The sequence below is a fragment of the Garra rufa genome, chromosome 20 (genome assembly GCF_049309525.1).
Source record: "Garra rufa chromosome 20, GarRuf1.0, whole genome shotgun sequence".
Lineage (NCBI taxonomy): Eukaryota > Metazoa > Chordata > Actinopteri > Cypriniformes > Cyprinidae > Garra > Garra rufa.
The window spans coordinates 32525476-32543404 of NC_133380.1; positions in this window are offsets into that span (position 1 = coordinate 32525476).

Consider the following 17929-nt stretch of genomic DNA (forward strand, 5'->3'; position numbering starts at 1 on the left):
AAGAGGCCTAGAGGCTCCCAACCGGGCTCGATCGTTAGCCCTCGCCGTGCCCTCTCCGACGACGCAGGCCACGAGTCCCTACTCCACGGGGGGCCGGAGATAGAGCCCCCCAAAGCCCCAAAGTCCAAAACTTTGACCGGCCACCACTCGGCCGAATCGACGCCGAACCGCACCAGACTCGGGGCCCCGTTAGACCCGCGGGAGACCTAACCGACGACACCGGCCACGAGCCGCTGCTCCTCCGGGGACCGGAGATACGGACCCCCAAACTTTATGTCCACCGGCAACTTATTTGACCGGCCCTTCATACTGCTCCCGTGGACAATTCAATAAAGTGTGTTTTTTAATAACTACGTGCAATATTGTTGATGAAAACACCTCTACTGTACTCAGCACACTCAGTGGAAGCCAATTCTGTCGGTTTCATCTCATAATACTGTAGAATTTGCATAAAAATGAATGTCCACGGGAGCATTATGAAAGGCCCGCTAAATAAATTGGAAATGGACATTTTGTCATGTACATAAACATCACCAATATTGTTGATAAAAACACATCTACTGTACTCAGCACACTCAGTGGAATTTATGTAAGTTTTATCTCGTAATGCTGTAGAATTTGCATACAAATGAACAAAATTGGGGATTTCACGTTGAGTTTTCGAGTATTTCATCACATATGGTGCATGTCCACCCATAACTAATTTGACGGGGCTGAATAAATTGGAAATGGACATTTTGTCATATACATAAACATCACCAATATTGTTGATAAAAACACCTCTACTCTACTCAGCACACTCAGTGGAATCCATTTATGTAAGTTTTATCTCATAATACTGTAGAATTTGCATACAAATGAACAAAATTGTGGATTTCAAATTGTGGATTTTCGGTAATTTCACCACATATGGTGCATGTCCATTTCCAATTCATTTGACGGGGCTGAATAAATTGGAAATAGACATTTTGTCATGTCAATATACATCCCAATATTGTGGATAAAAACACCTCTACTGTACTCAGCACACTCAGTGGAATCCATTTATGTCAGTTTCATGTCTTAATACTGTACAATTTGCATAAAAATGAATGTCCACGGGAGCATTATGAAGGGCCCGCTGAATAAATTGGAAATGGACATTTCGTCAGGTACATAAACATCACCAATATTGTTGATAAAAACACATCTACTGTACTCAGTACACTCATTGGAATCCGTTTATGTGAGTTTCATGTCATAATACTGTAGAATTTGCATACAAATGAACAAAATAGTGGATTTCACGTTGAGTTTTCGAGTATTTCACCACATATGGTGCATGTCCACCCACAACTTATTTGACGGGGCTGAATAAATTGGAAATGGACATTTTGTCATGGACATAAACATCACCAATATTGTTTACTAAAAACACATCTACTGTACTCAGCACACTCAGTGGAATCCATTAATGAAAGTTTTATCTCATAATACTGTAGAATTTGCATACAAATGAACAAAATTGTGGATTTCAAATTGTGGATTTTCGGTAATTTCACCACATATGGTGCATGTCCATTTCCAATTTATTTGACGGGGCTGAATAAATTGGAAATGGACATTTCGTCAGGTACATAAACATCACCAATATTGTTGATAAAAACACATCTACTGTACTCAGTACACTCATTGGAATCCGTTTATGTGAGTTTCATGTCATAATACTGTAGAATTTGCATAGAAATGAATGTCCACGGGAGCATTATGGAGGGCCCGCTGAATAAATTGGAAATGGACGTTTCGTCATGTGAAAAGTCCCAAAATTTGACCGGCCATAACTCACGCAAAACGGGGGCAATCTTAAAGACATTTGGGTCAAAGTTGAACCGCCCCTAGGCCTACCGAACGCCACTTGTCCCGAGTCGATAGGCCCCCGGGGGCCGGAGATACGGCCCCCCAGATTTAAAGGGGTCAAACGGAAGGACATGTCCCAGAGACTTGAAACTCGGCTCGTTTGTAGCCCTCGAGGGGCCATGTTTGAGGCCACCACTCCCGAGTCGATAGGCCCCCGGGGGCCTGAGATACGGATCCCCAAAGACAAAAAGTACCAAAATTTGACCGGCTGTAACACACCCAAAACGGGGGCAAACTCCACCAAACTCAGGGTATTATTAGATCACGTGGACCTCTTTCCGATGCCACCTGCCCCAAGTCCCTACCCCCCCGGGGGCCGGAGATACGGACCCCCAAATTTTATGTCCACGCTCAACTTATTTGACGGGCCTGACATACTGCTTCCGTGGACACTTCAATAAAGTGTATTTTTTAATAAGTATGTGCAATATTGTTGATGAAAACACCTCTACTGTACTCAGCACACTCAGTGGAATCCATTTATGTAAGTTTTATCTCAAAATACTGTAGAATTTGCATAAAAATGAATGTCCACGGGAGCATTATGAAGGGCCCGCTGAATAAATTGGAAATGGACATTTCGTCATGTCAATAACCATCCCAATATTGTTGATAAATACACCTCTACTGTACTCAGCACACTCAGTGGAATCCATTTATGTAAGTTTTATCTCATAATACTGTAGAATTTGCATAAAAATGAATGTCCACGGGAGCATTATGAAGGGCCCGCTGAATAAATTGGAAATGGACATTTTGTCATGTCAATTAACATCCCAATATTGTTGAAAAAAAAACAAACACCTCTACTGTACTCAGCACACTCAGTGGAATCCAATGATGAAAGTTTCATGTCATAATACTGTACAATTTGCATACAAATGAACAAAATTGTGGATTTCACGTTGAGTTTTCGAGTATTTCACCACATATGGTGCATGTCCACCCACAACTTATTTGACGGGGCTGAATAAATTGGAAATGGACATTTTGTCATGTACATAAACATCACCAATATTGTTGATAAAAACACATCTACTGTACTCAGCACACTCAGTGGAATCCATTTATGTAAGTTTTATCTCAAAATACTGTAGAATTTGCATAGAAATTAATGTCCACGGGAGCATTATGGAGGACCCGCTGAATAAATTGGAAATGGACGTTTCCTTATGTGAAAAGTCCCAAATTTTGACCGGCCATATCTCACCCAAAACGGGGGCAATCTTAAAGAAATTTGGGTCAAAGTTGAACCGTCCCTAGGCCTACCGAACGCCACTTGTCCGGAGTCGATTGGCCCCCGGGGGCCGGAGATACGGCCCCCCAGAGTTAAGGGGGTCAAACGGAAGGACATGTCCCAGAGACTTGAAACTCGGCTCGTTTGTAGCCCTCGAGGGGCCGTGTTTGACGCCACCACTCCCGAGTCGATAGGCCCCCGGGGGCCTGAGATACGGATCCCCAAAGACAAAAAGTACCAAAATTTGACCGGCTGTAACACACCCAAAACGGGGGCAAACTCCACCAAACTCAGGGTATTATTAGACCACGTGGACCTCTTTCCGATGCCACCTGCCCCAAGTCCCTACCCCCCCGGGGGCCGGAGATACGGACCCCCAAATTTTATGTCCACGCTCAACTTATTTGACGGGCCTGACATACTGCTTCTGTGGACACTTCAATAAAGTGTATTTTTTAATAAGTATGTGCAATTTTGTTGATGAAAACACCTCTACTGTACTCAGCACACTCAGTGGAATCCATTTATGTAAGTTTTATCTCAAAATACTGTAGAATTTGCATAAAAATGAATGTCCAAGGGGGCATTATGAAGGGCCCGCTGAATAAATTGGAAATGGACATTTCGTCATGTCAATAACCATCCCAATATTGTTGATAAAAACACCTCTACTGTACTCAGCACACTCAGTGGAATCCATTTATGTAAGTTTTATCTCATAATACTGTAGAATTTGCATAAAAATGAATGTCCACGGGAGCATTATGAAGGGCCCGCTGAATAAATTGGAAATGGACATTTTGTCATGTCAATTAACATCCCAATATTGTTGAAAAAAAAAAAAACACCTCTACTGTACTCAGCACACTCAGTGGAATCCAATGATGAAAGTTTCATGTCATAATACTGTACAATTTGCATACAAATGAACAAAATTGGGGATTTCACGTTGAGTTTTCGAGTATTTCACCACATATGGTGCATGTCCACCTACAACTTATTTGATGGGGCTGAATAAATTGGAAATGGACATTCTGTCATGTACATAAACATCACCAATATTGTTGATAAAAAGACCTCTACTGTACTCAGCACACTCAGTGGAATCCATTTATGTAAGTTTTATCTCATAATACTGTAGAATTTGCATACAAATGAACAAAATTGTGGATTTCAAATTGTGGATTTTCGGTAATTTCACCACATATGGTGCATGTCCATTTCCAATTTATTTGACGTGGGCTGAATAAATTGGAAATGGACATTTTGTCATGTACATAAAGATCACCAATATTGTTGATAAAAACACATCTACTGTACTCAGTACACTCATTGGAATCCATTTATGTAAGTTTTATCTCATAATACTGTAGAATTTGCATAAAAATGAATGTCCACGGGAGCATTATGAAGGGCCCGCTGAATAAATTGGAAATGGACATTTTGTCATGTACATAAACATCACCAATATTGTTGATAAAAACACATCTACTGTACTCAGTACACTCATTGGAATCCGTTTATGTGAGCTTCATGTCATAATACTGTAGAATTTGCATACAAATGAAGAAAATTGGGGATTTCACGTTGAGTTTTCGAGTATTTCACCACATATGGTGCATGTCCATTTCCAATTTATTTGACGGGCCTGAATACATTGGAAATGGACATTTTGTCATGTCAATATACATCCCAATATTGTGGATAAAAACACCTCTACTGTACTCAGCACACTCAGAGGAATCCAATGATGTGAGTTTCATGTCATAATACTGTAGAATTTGCATAAAAATGAATGTCCACGGGAGCATTATGGAGGGCCCGCTGAATAAATTGGAAATGGACGTTTCGTCATGTGAAAAGTCCCAAAATTTGACCGGCCATAACTCACCCAAAACGGGGGCAATCTTAAAGAAATTTGGGTCAAAGTTGAACCGTCCCTAGGCCTACCGAACGCCACCTGTCCCGAGTCGATAGGCCCCCGGGGGCCGGAGATATGGCCCCCCAGAGTTAAGGGGGTCAAACGGAAGGACATGTCCCAGAGACTTGAAACTCGGCTCGTTTGTAGCCCTCGAGGGGCCGTGTTTGACGCCACCACTCCCGAGTCGATAGGCCCCCGGGGGCCTGAGATACGGATCCCCAAAGACAAAAAGTACCAAAATTTGACCGGCTGTAACACACCCAAAACGGGGGCAAACTCCACCAAACTCAGGGTATTATTAGACCACGTGGACCTCTTTCCGATGCCACCTGCCCCAAGTCCCTACCCCCCCGGGGGCCGGAGATACGGACCCCCAAATTTTATGTCCACGCTCAACTTATTTGACGGGCCTGACATACTGCTTCTGTGGACACTTCAATAAAGTGTATTTTTTAATAAGTATGTGCAATTTTGTTGATGAAAACACCTCTACTGTACTCAGCACACTCAGTGGAATCCATTTATGTAAGTTTTATCTCAAAATACTGTAGAATTTGCATAAAAATGAATGTCCACGAGAGCATTATGAAGGGCCCGCTGAATAAATTGGAAATGGACAATTCGTCATGTCAATAACCATCCCAATATTGTTGATAAAAACACCTCTACTGTACTCAGCACACTCAGTGGAATCCATTTATGTAAGTTTTATCTCATAATACTGTAGAATTTGCATAAAAATGAATGTCCACGGGAGCATTATGAAGGGCCCGCTGAATAAATTGGAAATGGACATTTTGTCATGTCAATTAACATCCCAATATTGTTGAAAAAAAAAAACACCTCTACTGTACTCAGCACACTCAGTGGAATCCAATGATGAAAGTTTCATGTCATAATACTGTACAATTTGCATACAAATGAACAAAATTGGGGATTTCACGTTGAGTTTTCGAGTATTTCACCACATATGGTGCATGTCCACCTACAACTTATTTGATGGGGCTGAATAAATTGGAAATGGACATTCTGTCATGTACATAAACATCACCAATATTGTTGATAAAAAGACCTCTACTGTACTCAGCACACTCAGTGGAATCCATTTATGTAAGTTTTATCTCATAATACTGTAGAATTTGCATACAAATGAACAAAATTGTGGATTTCAAATTGTGGATTTTCGGTAATTTCACCACATATGGTGAATGTCCATTTCCAATTTATTTGACGTGGGCTGAATAAATTGGAAATGGACATTTTGTCATGTACATAAAGATCACCAATATTGTTGATAAAAACACATCTACTGTACTCAGTACACTCATTGGAATCCATTTATGTAAGTTTTATCTCATAATACTGTAGAATTTGCATAAAAATGAATGTCCACGGGAGCATTATGAAGGGCCCGCTGAATAAATTGGAAATGGACATTTTGTCATGTCAATTAACATCCCAATATTGTTGAAAAAAAAAAAACACCTCTACTGTACTCAGCACACTCAGTGGAATCCAATGATGAAAGTTTCATGTCATAATACTGTACAATTTGCATACAAATGAACAAAATTGGGGATTTCACGTTGAGTTTTCGAGTATTTCACCACATATGGTGCATGTCCACCCACAACTTATTTGACGGGGCTGAATAAATTGGAAATGGACATTTTGTCATGTACATAAACATCACCAATATTGTTGATAAAAACACATCTACTGTACTCAGTACACTCATTGGAATCCGTTTATGTGAGTTTCATGTCATAATACTGTAGAATTTGCATACAAATGAAGAAAATTGGGGATTTCACGTTGAGTTTTCGAGTATTTCACCACATATGGTGCATGTCCATTTCCAATTTATTTGACGGGCCTGAATACATTGGAAATGGACATTTTGTCATGTCAATATACATCCCAATATTTTGGATAAAAAAACATCTACTGTACTCAGCACACTCAGTGGAATCCAATGATGTAAGTTTCATGTCATAATACTGTAGAATTTGCATAGAAATGAATGTCCACGGGAGCATTATGGAGGGCCCGCTGAATAAATTGGAAATGGACGTTTCGTCATGTGAAAAGTCCCAAAATTTGACCGGCCATAACTCACCCAAAACGGGGGCAATCTTAAAGAAATTTGGGTCAAAGTTGAACCGTCCCTAGGCCTACCGAACGCCACCTGTCCCGAGTCGATAGGCCCCCGGGGGCCGGAGATATGGCCCCCCAGAGTTAAGGGGGTCAAACGGAAGGACATGTCCCAGAGACTTGAAACTCGGCTCGTTTGTAGCCCTCGAGGGGCCATGTTTGAAGCCACCACTCCCGAGTCGATAGGCCCCCGGGGGCCTGAGATACGGATCCCCAAAGACAAAAAGTACCAAAATTTGACCGGCTGTAACACACCCAAAACGGGGGCAAACTCCACCAAACTCAGGGTATTATTAGACCACGTGGACCTCTTTCCGATGCCACCTGCCCCAAGTCCCTACCCCCCCGGGGGCCGGAGATACGGACCCCCAAATTTTATGTCCACGCTCAACTTATTTGACGGGCCTGACATACTGCTTCTGTGGACACTTCAATAAAGTGTATTTTTTAATAAGTATGTGCAATTTTGTTGATGAAAACACCTCTACTGTACTCAGCACACTCAGTGGAATCCATTTATGTAAGTTTTGTCTCAAAATACTGTAGAATTTGCATAAAAATGAATGTCCACGGGAGCATTATGAAGGGCCCGCTGAATAAATTGGAAATGGACATTTTGTCATGTCAATTAACATCCCAATATTGTTGAAAAAAAAAAAAACACCTCTACTGTACTCAGCACACTCAGTGGAATCCAATGATGAAAGTTTCATGTCATAATACTGTACAATTTGCATACAAATGAACAAAATTGTGGATTTCACGTTGAGTTTTCGAGTATTTCACCACATATGGTGCATGTCCACCCACAACTTATTTGACGGGGCTGAATAAATTGGAAATGGACATTTTGTCATGTACATAAACATCACCAATATTGTTGATAAAAACACATCTACTGTACTCAGTACACTCATTGGAATCCGTTTATGTGAGTTTCATGTCATAATACTGTATAATTTGCATACAAATGAAGAAAATTGGGGATTTCACGTTGAGTTTTCGAGTATTTCACCACATATGGTGCATGTCCACCCACAACTTATTTGACGGGGCTGAATAAATTGGAAATGGACATTTTGTCATGTACATAAACATCACCAATATTGTTGATAAAAACACATCTACTGTACTCAGTACACTCATTGGAATCCGTTTATGTGAGTTTCATGTCATAATACTGTATAATTTGCATACAAATGAACAAAATTGTGGATTTCAAATTGTGGATTTTCGGTAATTTCACCACATATGGTGCATGTCCATTTCCAATTTATTTGACGTGGGCTGAATAAATTGGAAATGGACATTTTGTCATGTACATAAACATCACCAATATTGTTGATAAAAACACATCTACTGTACTCAGCACACTCATTGGAATCCGTTTATGTGAGTTTCATGTCATAATACTGTATAATTTGCATACAAATGAAGAAAATTGGGGATTTCACGTTGAGTTTTCGAGTATTTCACCACATATGGTGCATGTCCACCCACAACTTATTTGACGGGGCTGAATAAATTGGAAATGGACATTTTGTCATGTACATAAACATCACCAATATTGTTGATAAAAACACATCTACTGTACTCAGTACACTCATTGGAATCCGTTTATGTGAGTTTCATGTCATAATACTGTAGAATTTGCATAGAAATGAATGTCCACGGGAGCATTATGGAGGGCCCGCTGAATAAATTGGAAATGGACATTTCGTCAGGTACATAAACGTCACCAATATTGTTGATAAAAACACATCTACTGTACTCAGTACACTCATTGGAATCCGTTTATGTGAGTTTCATGTCATAATACTGTAGAATTTGCATACAAATGAACAAAATTGGGGATTTCACGTTGAGTTTTCGAGTATTTCACCACATATGGTGCATGTCCATTTCCAATTTATTTGACGGGCCTGAATAAATTGGAAATGGACATTTCGTCATGTACATAAACATCACCAATATTGTTGATAAAAACACATCTACTGTACTCAGCACACTCAGTGGAATCCATTTATGTAAGTTTTATCTCAAAATACTGTAGAATTTGCATAGAAATTAATGTCCACGGGAGCATTATGGAGGGCCCGCTGAATAAATTGGAAATGGACGTTTCCTTATGTGAAAAGTCCCAAATTTTGACCGGCCATAACTCACCCAATACGGGGGCAATCTTAAAGAAATTTGGGTCAAAGTTGAACCGTCCCTAGGCCTACCGAACGCCACTTGTCCGGAGTCGATTGGCCCCCGGGGGCCGGAGATACGGCCCCCCAGAGTTAAGGGGGTCAAACGGAAGGACATGTCCCAGAGACTTGAAACTCGGCTCGTTTGTAGCCCTCGAGGGGACATGTTTGACGCCACCACTCCCGAGTCGATAGGCCCCCGGGGGCCTGAGATACGGATCCCCAAAGACAAAAAGTACCAAAATTTGACCGGCTGTAACTCACCCAAAACGGGGGCAAACTCCACCAATCTCAGGGTATTATTAGACCACGTGGACCTCTTTCCGATGCCACCTGCCCCAAGTCCCTACCCCCCCGGGGGCCGGAGATACGGACACCCAATTTTTTTGTCCACGCTGAACTTATTTGACGGGCCTGACATACTGCTTCCGTGGACACTTCAATAAAGTGTATTTTTTAATAAGTATGTGCAATTTTGTTGATGAAAACACCTCTACTGTACTCAGCACACTCAGTGGAATCCATTTATGTAAGTTTTGTCTCAAAATACTGTAGAATTTGCATAAAAATGAATGTCCACGGGAGCATTATGAAGGGCCCGCTGAATAAATTGGAAATGGACATTTCGTCATGTATATAAACATCCCAGTATTGCTGATAAAAACACAAGGTCCTAGGGCTTTGTGCTTTGGGGGCGCCAGTGAGGGGCCCCAGAGATGCGAGAATCTCGAATCTCGTTGCCCCACGATCCAGCGTCTCCAAACGGGGGACGTCCACGAACCCGCTAGGCCGAACCCATTCAAATAAATTGCAGGTGGGATTTTTTCAGAAACGTCCCAGGAGCACGAAACTCGGCACGGCGGCTCTCGGGGGCCCCCCGAGCGAGGCGCCGAAAGCGCGGGGCCCTAGGACGACGCGCTTTTTTTCCCGAGGTCCGATGGTTTCGTGCTTTGGGGGCCTGAGCGAGGGGCCCCCGAGATGCCAGAATCTCAAATCTCGAGTTCCTACCGCCCATCGTCTCAGAACGGGGGACGTCCCACTTCCCATTTAAACGCGTACAGGTTTGGTGGACGCGCGCTCCCTTTTTTGACCTTTTGACCCCTAAAGAAGGACGTACGGTCGCAGGACTTTGGCTACTGGCTGAGGGGGTCCCCTCGAGCCAAAGGTTTCGATTTCAGCTCGATCGGCCCTTTCGAAAGCGTGTCCACGAACCCGCTAGGCCGAACCCATTCAAATAAATTGCAGGTGGGATTTTTTCAGAAACGTCCCAGGGGCCCGAAATTCGGCACGGTGGCTCCAGGGCCATCCCAGAGCGAGGCGCCAAAAGCGCCAGGCCCTAGGACGAAGGAAAAATCGAGAGCCTCCTGCACAAAATATCTCCCTCAGTCCTCTTAGACTCTTAAACCGTCAGAGCCTTTCGAGAGATTTCAAAGTGTCAAAGGGGTATTTTTTTCCCCGAGGTCCTAGGGCTTCGTGCTTCGGGGGTGCGATCGAGGGGCCCCAGAGATGCGCAAATCTCAAATCTCGTGGCCCTACGACCCAGCGTCTCCGAACGGGAGACGTCCACGAACCCGCTAGGCCGAACCCATTCAAATAAATGGCAGGTGGACGCGCGCTCCCTTTTTTGACCTTTTGACCCCTAAAAAAGGCCGTACGGTCACAGGACTTTTCCGACCGGTCGAGGAGGTCCCCTCGAGCCGAAGGTTTCGAATTCAGCTCAATCGTCCCTTTCGGAAGCGTGTCCACGAACCCGCTAGGCCGAACCCATTCAAATAAATTGCAGGTGGGATTTTTTTAGAAACGTCCCAGGATCACGAAACTCGGCACGGTGGCTCTCGGGGGCCCCCCGAGCTAGGCGCCGAAAGCGCGGAGCCCTAGGACGACACGTTTTTTTTCCCGCGGTCCGATGGTTTCGTGCTTCGGGGGCCTGAGCGAGGGGCCCCCGAGATGCCAGAATCTCAAATCTCGGGTCCCTACCACCCATCGTCTCAGAACGGGGGACGTCCCACTTCCAATTTATACGCGTACAGGTTTGGTGGACGCGCGCTCCCTTTTTTGACCTTTTGACCCCTAAAAAAGGCCGTACGGTCACAGGACTTTTTCGACCGGTCGAGGAGGTCCCCTCGAGCCGAAGGTTTCGATTTCAGCTCAATCGTCCCTTTCGGAAGCGTGTCCACGAACCCGCTAGGCCGAACCCATTCAAATAAATTGCAGGTGGGATTTTTTTAGAAACGTCCCAGGATCACGAAACTCGGCACGGTGGCTCCAGGGCCATCCCAGAGCGAGGCGCCAAAAGCGCCAGGCCCTAGGACGAAGGAAAAATCGAGAGCCTCCTGAACAAAATATCTCCCTCAGTCTTCTTAGACTCTTACACAGTCAGAGGCTTTCGACTGATTTCAAAGTGTCAAAGGGGTATTTTTTTCCCCAAGGTCCTAGGGCTTCGTGCTTCGGGGGTGCGACCGAGGGGCCCCAGAGATGCGCAAATCTCGAATCTCGTGGCCCTACGACCCAGCGTCTCCGAACGGGAGACGTCCACGAACCCGCTAGGCCGAACCCATTCAAATAAATGGCAGGTGGGATTTTTTTAGAAACGTCCCAGGGACCCGAAATTCGGCACGGTGGCTCTCGGGGGCCCCCCAAGCGAGGCTCCGAAAGCGCGTGGCCCTAGGACGACGCGCTTTTTTTCCCGCGGTCCGATGGGCTCGTGCTTCGGGGGACTGAGCGAGGGGCCCCCGAGATGCCAGAATATCAAATCTCGAGTTCCTACCACCCATCGTCTCAGAACTGGGGACGTCCCGCTTCCCATTTAAACGCGTACAGGTTTGGTGGACGCGCGCTCCCTTTTTTGACCTTTTGACCCCTAAAAAAGGCCGTACGGTCACAGGACTTTTCCGACCGGTCGAGGAGGTCCCCTCGAGCCGAAGGTTTCGAATTCAGCTCAATCGTCCCTTTCGGAAGCGTGTCCACGAACCCGCTAGGCCGAACCCATTCAAATAAATTGCAGGTGGGATTTTTTCAGAAACGTCCCAGGGGCCCGAAATTCGGCACGGTGGCTCCAGGGCCATCCCAGAGCGAGGCGCCAAAAGCGCCAGGCCCTAGGACGAAGGAAAAATCGAGAGCCTCCTGAACAAAATATCTCCCTCAGTCTTCTTAGACTCTTACACAGTCAGAGGCTTTCGACTGATTTCAAAGTGTCAAAGGGGTATTTTTTTCCCGAGGTCCTAGGGCTTCGTGCTTCGGGGGTGCGATCGAGGGGCCCCAGAGATGCGCAAATCTCGAATCTCGTGGCCCTACGACCCAGCGTCTCCGAACGGGAGACGTCCACGAACCCGCTAGGCCGAACCCATTCAAATAAATGGCAGGTGGACGCGCGCTCCCTTTTTTGACCTTTTGACCCCTAAAAAAGGCCGTACGGTCACAGGACTTTTCCGGCCGGTCGAGGAGGTCCCCTCGAGCCGAAGGTTTCGAATTCAGCTCAATCGTCCCTTTCGGAAGCGTGTCCACGAACCCGCTAGGCCGAACCCATTCAAATAAATTGCAGGTGGGATTTTTTTAGAAACGTCCCAGGATCACGAAACTCGGCACGGTGGCTCTCGGGGGCCCCCCGAGCTAGGCGCCGAAAGCGCGGAGCCCTAGGACGACACGTTTTTTTTCCCGCGGTCCGATGGTTTCGTGCTTCGGGGGCCTGAGCGAGGGGCCCCCGAGATGCCAGAATCTCAAATCTCGGGTCCCTACCACCCATCGTCTCAGAACGGGGGACGTCCCACTTCCAATTTATACGCGTACAGGTTTGGTGGACGCGCGCTCCCTTTTTTGACCTTTTGACCCCTAAAAAAGGCCGTACGGTCACAGGACTTTTCCGACCGGTCGAGGAGGTCCCCTAGAGCCGAAGGTTTCGAATTCAGCTCAATCGTCCCTTTCGGAAGCGTGTCCACGAACCCGCTAGGCCGAACCCATTCAAATAAATTGCAGGTGGGATTTTTTCAGAAACGTCCCAGGGGCCCGAAATTCGGCACGGTGGCTCCAGGGCCATCCCAGAGCGAGGCGCCAAAAGCGCCAGGCCCTAGGACGAAGGAAAAATCGAGAGCCTCCTGCACAAAATATCTCCCTCAGTCTTCTTAGACTCTTACACAGTCAGAGCCTTTCGAGTGATTTCAAAGTGTCAAAGGGGTATTTTTTTTCCCGAGGTCCTAGGGCTTCGTGCTTCGGGGGTGCGATCGAGGGGCCCCAGAGATGCGCAGATCTCGAATCTCGTGGCCCTACGACCCAGCGTGTCCGAACGGGAGACGTCCACGAACCCGCTAGGCCGAACCCATTCAAATAAATGGCAGGTGGGATTTTTTCAGAAACGTCCCAGGGACCCGAAATTCGGCACGGTGGCTCTCGGGGGCCCCCCCAAGCGAGGCTCCGAAAGCGCGTGGCCCTAGGACGACGCGCTTTTTTTCCCGCGGTCCGATGGGCTCCTGCTTCGGGGGCCTGAGCGAGGGGCCCCCGAGATGCCAGAATCTCAAATCTCGGGTTCCTACCACCCATCGTCTCAGAACTGGGGACGTCCCGCTTCCCATTTAAACGCGTAGAGGTTTGGTGGACGCGCGCTCCCTTTTTTGACCTTTTGACCCCTAAAGAAGGTCGTACGTTCGCGGGACTTTGGCGAGCGGTCGAGGGGGTCCCCTCGAGCCAACGGTTTCGATTTCACCTCGATCGGCCCTTTCGGAAGCGTGTCCACGAACCCGCTAGGCCGAACCCATTCAAATAAATTGCAGGTGGGATTTTTTCAGAAACGTCCCAGGAGCACGAAACTCGGCACGGCGGCTCCCGGGGCCTCCCCGAGCGTGCCCCCGAAAGCGCGGGGCCCTAGGATGACGCACTTTTTTTCCCGTGGTGCTATGGGCTCGTGCTTCGGGGGCCTGAGCGTGGGGTCCCCGAGATGCTCAAATCTCAAATCCTGGGTCCCTATGACCTTTCGTCTTGGAACTACAAAAATAGCTGCAAATGGACAAATAGTGGGTTCGTGGGACCAGGGGGGCGGGGCTCGTGGCCGGGGAGGAGGTTCCGTGGGGTTCCGCGGGCGTTCCGTAACAGTAATGGGCAAATGGACAAATAGTGGGTTCGTGGGACCTGGGGGGCGGGGCTCGTGGCCGGGGAGGGGGTCCCGGGGGGTTCCGGGGACGTTCCGTAACAATAATGGACAAATGGACAAATAGTGGGTTCGTGGGACCTTGGGGGCGGGGCTAGTGGCCGGGGAGGGGGTCCCGGGGGGTTCCGGGGACGTTCCGTAACAATAATGGGCAAATGGACAAATAGTGGGTTCGTGGGACCTTGGGGGCGGGGCTCGTGGCCGGGGAGGGGGTCCCGGGGGGTTCCGGGGACGTTCCGTAACAATAATGGGCAAATGGACAAATAGTGGGTTCGTGGGACGGGGGTCCCCCCATCAAACCGGTAGGGCTGTGGACAAATAGAGGGTCGCTGGGACGAAGACCCTCACCGGAGTCATTCACTCAAATGAGAAATGGACAAATAGTAGGTTCGTGGGACCTCGGGGGCGGGGCTCGTGGCCGGGGAGGGGGTCCCGGGGACGTTCCGTAAAAATAATGGGCAAATGGACAAATAGTGGGTTCGTGGGACCTTGGGGGCGGGGCTAGTGGCCGGGGAGGGGGTCCCGGGGGGTTCCGCGGCCGTTCCGTAACAATAATGGGCAAATGGACAAATAGTGGGTTCGTGGGACGGGGGTCCCCCCATCAAACCGGTAGGGCTGTGGACAAATAGAGGGTCGCTGGGACGAAGACCCCCACCGCAGTCATTCACTCAAATGAGAAATGGACAAATAGTAGGTTCGTGGGAGCAAATTCCCCACTTTGCCTTGCAAAGCAATGGAAAATGGACGAATAATAGGTTCAAGGACAGTGGGGGGGGAGGGCTGGGGCAGTGGGGGGTAGGCCAGTGGGGGCTCATCGCCCCCTAGAGGCGTCCGCAGCCCTATTGGTCCCGACTACCCCAACGGAAAAAAAAGTAAGTCGAAACGTCCCGTTGGCCAGTTAAATAATCTGCAAACGGGATCCAAATCCACACTACGGTCCCACCGAACCACTATTTGCCCAATGGCAATTTAAATGAATGGGGAAATTTCCACGAACCCATATAATGTACTACCTCCTTGGAGTCTTTCCACCTCCACCTAAACCGTTTTATTCCAGGTATTACATACATACGGATTACAATTTTTTTTAAAGAAAATATTGTCTTTATTGAGGAGGTTAATAAAATATAAAATATAAGCACTATAACTGCTTCCATTACTTTAAAGTAATGTCACATGAATAAATGTCACACTCTACAGTAATACTACAGTTCTTTTCTGATGTCATAAGCATTAACAAAGCTGTATTGCCTGACAAGTCACTAGTAACTATAATTTTTAATGTAATTTAAATTGCGATTACTCACATTCAAAAGTTGTTTATATAATATATGTGTAATATATGTATTTATTATGTATAAATAAAAACACACACATACAGTATATATTTTGAAAATAATTACATGTATATATTTATTATTTATATAATTTATATTATATATAAATATATTTAATATATATACATATATTTTTCTTAAATATATACATGCATGTGTTGTGTAATTGTATTGTAATTATGTAACTCTATTACATGTAACCAGTTACCTCATAGCACCTCATGTGAAGTACAAAACTTTTTTGTTTATTTAATTTTTAGGAACCAGTGCCAGTGATGCGCATTTTCAAGCGTATCTCCTTGAGGGCTTGATGCGTTGGAATGATGACCGGATGGAAGACGCCATAAAAGGAGCATCCTCCATCCGGACATATGGCTGTGCCATGAGGGAGGCTGTGGACCGGCTTAGCCAAGCTGTCTTCGGGAAGCCCTGGGATGAGCGCTATCGCCCTCCTGGAGCATATACAGGCAAGAAATTCATTAATTCATGTTTTTGTTTTTTTATAGATCATTTGAATTATTTTTGCAAAACAAAAAAATTCATAGATGAACAGGGAGATCACATTCATATATTGTACTATTTTATCTATTTAGCCTTTAATGTATTAGACAAAATGTTAAGAACACTTTCTTTTTTCCCATTTTATTCTTGTAGGTGAATTGCTGGGAATGGAGTACCTTTACAGCCAGACTGGCAAAACACTGACTCCAGTGCTCCAGAACCCAGAGGAGGAAGACAGGCTGGTGGAGGCAGTTGATGACCAGGACCTGCAAGATGAGGGGTTTGACGAAGAGATCACGGAGGACATTACAGTTCCAGTGCTGTATGAGGATGACCCCTGCCGTGATCTTAAAAACAGCCCCTCATCTTTGCCTCTGCCTCAGTCCCCGGCATCACCGGCTGAGCCGTCCACATCATCTGGCGGAGATGGACAGCATCTTGCCCCTGCCCCTTCAGTGCTGTCACAGCCGTCCGACACTGAAGGCAGTCTCTCCGACGAGGCTCAGGTAAGACACTTTAAGGGCTTTATTTAATTTCAGTATCATTTTATTCCACTTATATTACCATAAATCTGCATTTACTAGGGAGCAGTCATTGGACCCGATGGCATCGCTGGCTGGGACAAGGTCCAGGAACTGGCTGGTTACCTGGTGGGATTTCGTGAGGCTCCTTACCTCACTGACCTGCAGGTGACAGAGGTCATCCAGCTGTGGACAGCTCTCCCTGACTCTGACAAACAGCGGGTCAACTATCAGCCTCGACATCAGCCTCAGCTGACACATGGGCGCTTTAAAGCACCGAAGCGGACCGGAGTCACACCGGGTGTGGAGAGTGTTAAACGGTGTCTGATTGGACATCCTGGGGGTCCAGCACAGTGGCCCAACACCAGTCGGTTGGTTGAGGCAATTTGTACAAAGCTGTGCGCTTTACACAAGTCGCCGACCAAGAAGGCTGGAGTTTGCACCCCCAGGTGGTCTAAAATCCTCACCGATTACCACCACATCCGAGAGCTGGTGCTTAACAGTCCAAGGCTGATGGATGAAACCATGATCCAGCTGTTTGAGCTAAACCAGAAGACACTCATTCAGTGGTAAGCAAGGCACATTATATGCTTCAAATTAAATGAATACTTCTTAAAACATATTTATAATACAAGTAATTTATTGTCAGGTTTCAGCGGCGGCAGAAGAATCAGGAAATGAGTGTCCTCGCTCAGGGACTGACTTCACCTGACCCAATTGCTGTGGCCGATGCGCAGCTTCCTCTGCCGAGGGAAAAATTGGATGAAGCGCCATCGACATCAGGGCCAAAACATCCATTTATCCTTCTGCCAAATCGGGAAGGACAGGCTCCGATCCTGCGGCCAGGTCGACGGCCCGCTGCTACCACCACCACACAGTGCCCCATTGCACCTGCCCCCACAGCATCAGAAGTAGTGCAGCCCATTTCAGCACCTGGGTCATTGTTAGGCACACTAGTCCTTAACCCGGACATGACTGTGTCAGTGGTGATCCCCTCTTCTGGTCCTTCAACATTGAGTGCAGGCCCAGCTCC